Raw genomic sequence first — 3,318 nt, 5'->3', positions numbered from 1 at the left:
TATCTTGTGTCATTTATTTATTGGAAAAAATAGGTGATTTGTGTGAATGTACCAGAAGAGCAGTGTGACTTGTGATACTTGTCATATACTACTGTACTTACCATATAGTCATGGAATATCTCAAGTTGGAAGAAGAAGACCATAAGGAGTTGGAAGAAACCCTTAGGAGACCCTGATTCCAGCTCTCTGCTCCTTACAGGACTACCATAAAATCCAAACCAAATGACTAAGAACATTGTCCAGATACTCCTTGAACTCTGACAGACTTGGTGTTGTGACCACTGCCCTGGGGAGCTGTTCAGTCACCAGCCTCACCTTGTACTTTACTCACACAGTGATGCCATATAATATACCATGTAATTTTAGAGGGTGGAATGGATCTTAAAGATCATCTAGTCCCAAGCCCCTGATGTGGACAAGGACATCTCCTACTACACCAGGCTCAACACTTCATCCAGCCTGGCTTTGAACACTGACAGGGATGGGACATCCACAACCTCCCTGGGGGCATCCTCTTCCAGTCCTCACCACCCTCACAGTAAAGAATTTCTTCCTAATATCTAACCCAAATTTCCCCTCTTTTAATGTGTACCCATTGCTCCTTGTCCTAGCACTACAGTTCCTGACAGAGTCCCTCTCAGGCTTCCCTGTAGGCTCCTCCAAATACTGGCAGGTTTGTTTCACACAACCTTCTCTTCTCTTCTCTGGACTGAACAGCCCCAACTTTCTCAGCCTGTCTGTGTAGGGTAGGTGCCCCAGTCCCCTTATCACCTCCTCTGGACTTGCTCCAGCAGTTCCGTGTTCCATCCAGAGCTGGATGCAGGACTCCAGGTGGGGTCTCACAAGCTGAGTAGAGGGGCAGAGTCCCCTCCCTTGCCTGCTTGGGATGCAGCCCAGGACGTGGTTGGCTTTCGGAACTGTGAGTGCTCCTTGCCTGCTGGTGTTGAGTTTTCCATGAACCGTCACCCCCAAGTCTTCTGCGGGGCTGCTCTCAATCAGTTCTCTGCCCAGCCTGTACATAAAAGATTGTTTTCCTTCAGTAGCAGTGAGAAGGAATAGATAATGAGACACAAACCCTTCATTGACCAGGAAAGGGTCAAACTGCTAATTCAATTGTCTCTACAGACAGAACAGACTGTTACATAGGAGGAAAGGGTTAAGAGGAGACACTCATTTAGCCCACACACAGCCGACATGTGACTTTGTTCAAGAGAAGAAAATGGGGCAGGGCCAGGCTCTGTGATTGCTCCTTCCTGACCAAACTGTAGCTTGATGAAAGACTATTTTTTGTTTGACTTTGTACCATTGACTGGGCTGTTTGCAGTTGTTGGATTAGAAAGAAGGGATATGCCTTTTTTAAAGGAGGTAACAGCAAAATAAAATGATATTTTAAAAGTGATTTGGAAGTGTTACCAAGTGATCTTGAACAAAATGTAGAAAGAATTGAATGATATATGTTGTCAGCACTCAGTTATCTCCCAGTGTGCTGTCCCAGCTGCTGATGTTAGTTAGCTCAAGCACAGCTCTTGATGAGTGTTACAGAACTGCACCAAAAGACAGATTTAGCTGTCTATAGTCAGGCCACTTTGCTGAGGACAAACACTGAGAATAGTTAAGTACTGTTTGACCTAGATAGCTCTGTGCCTGGCTAGTGCTAGAGGATGTGCTGTGCTTTGACAGCTGGGAACCATGAATAGGGACATGTGGTACCACATGTCTTGGTCAGATGGGTTTCTGTGCACTTGCACGTGCTGGCCCTGCAGGACTCAGCAGCAAAACAGAACTGGTTCAGGCACCTGTGCAGGTCTTTGGAATGGGGGGGGTTGTTCAGTTATAGCACAAAGTAAGAGCTGGTGGGGTTTCCTTTTCATTTCCTTGTATTCCTTTAAGCAGTGGAGAATCATCTCTAAGTGCAGGAGATGCCACTGTTATTTTGTTGAAGTTTGCCCAAAGATGAGATACCAGGTAAGAGCACAAGTGCACATCAGAGCCTGACAGTCAAATGTTATTCAAAGAATTATAAAGGAGCAACTAACAGTATTGTCTGGAAGTGGAGAATTAATAGTGCTGGTAAATAAAAACATACATGTCTCCTTGTGGTTTACCTTAGCCATGTGCTTTTCAATTGGACACTTCAGAGAGGTTTGTCCTACATGTGTAATGGTTTCAGAACCACTTATTTAGGTCTCTTTATTGTTATGGTACTTTCTGCAAGTGGCTGCTGCAAGATTACTTCCACCCTGTACAAATCTGAAGGCTTTATTTTTTGAATCCTTTTCTTAAAGTTATTTTGTATATTTATTCACAACTATATATTTGAAGTTACTTTGTCAATAACAGGACACAGCCAGTAAGGAGTTTTATCTTAAATCTGGCTGACAGGTTGGGCTCAGAGTTGCAGTAAATGGGGTTTCATCAAACTGGCAGTCAGGCACCCAAAGCTCACTTTTAGGTCAGTGCTCTTTAATGTTTTTATAAATGAACTGTACATAGGAGTTGAATGTACATTAAGGAAATTTACTGATGATGCTAAATTTGGGAAGCTGTGGACTCCCTCTAGGATAGAGAGGCCCTTCAGAGACATCTGGATAGGCTACAGAGCTGTGCAGTCCCCGGCTGATGGAAATTAACAGGAGCAAGTGCCAGAAATTCAGAGGAAGTTCAGACTGAACATGAGGAAAAGAGTTTTCACTGGGAGCATGGCTGGAACAGGCTCCCCAGGGCAGTGGTTGCAGCACCATGCCTGTCGGGGTTCAAGAAGCATCTGGAATATACTCTTAGTCATATGGTTTAATTTTAGGTAGTCCTGCAAGGAGCAGAGACTTGGGCTCAGTCCTTATGGGTCTCTTCCAACTTGAGATATTCTATGATTTTAACTTATGGAAACACAAGTTTCTTGTAACAGCAGCAACATAATATTTATATAGAAGGAAGAATACTAAAAAAAAAAAAAAATTTTTTAAGACCTTTTTGAAGACTTCTGTAATTCACATTCAGTGAATCACTGCAAAAGGTAATTCAGTGTAATTCATGGATGAGTAAAATACCTAGCTGGATTTTTATGAAGTACTGAGGCATCTACGTCTCCACATTTTCTTTAATAAATGTATTTTTTCAAATCCAGACCCCAGCATCAAGGCAGCAAAGCCCTGATGGTTAAATACAGAAACTTGCAGGATTTTAAGGCGGACAGAAAAAGCGTCCGCAGGATGTTCGCTAGGGTGCGCTCGAAGCACATGGATGTGGATTTTGGGGACAGGACCGTGGCACTGAGCAGCTGCCACTGGCCCTGAGCAGCCTCGGCCTGTTAAACCTGCT

This window comes from Melospiza melodia, chromosome 2, assembly GCF_035770615.1.
Source record: "Melospiza melodia melodia isolate bMelMel2 chromosome 2, bMelMel2.pri, whole genome shotgun sequence".
Taxonomy (NCBI): domain Eukaryota; kingdom Metazoa; phylum Chordata; class Aves; order Passeriformes; family Passerellidae; genus Melospiza; species Melospiza melodia.
Note: the sequence above shows the minus strand (reverse complement) of the source record.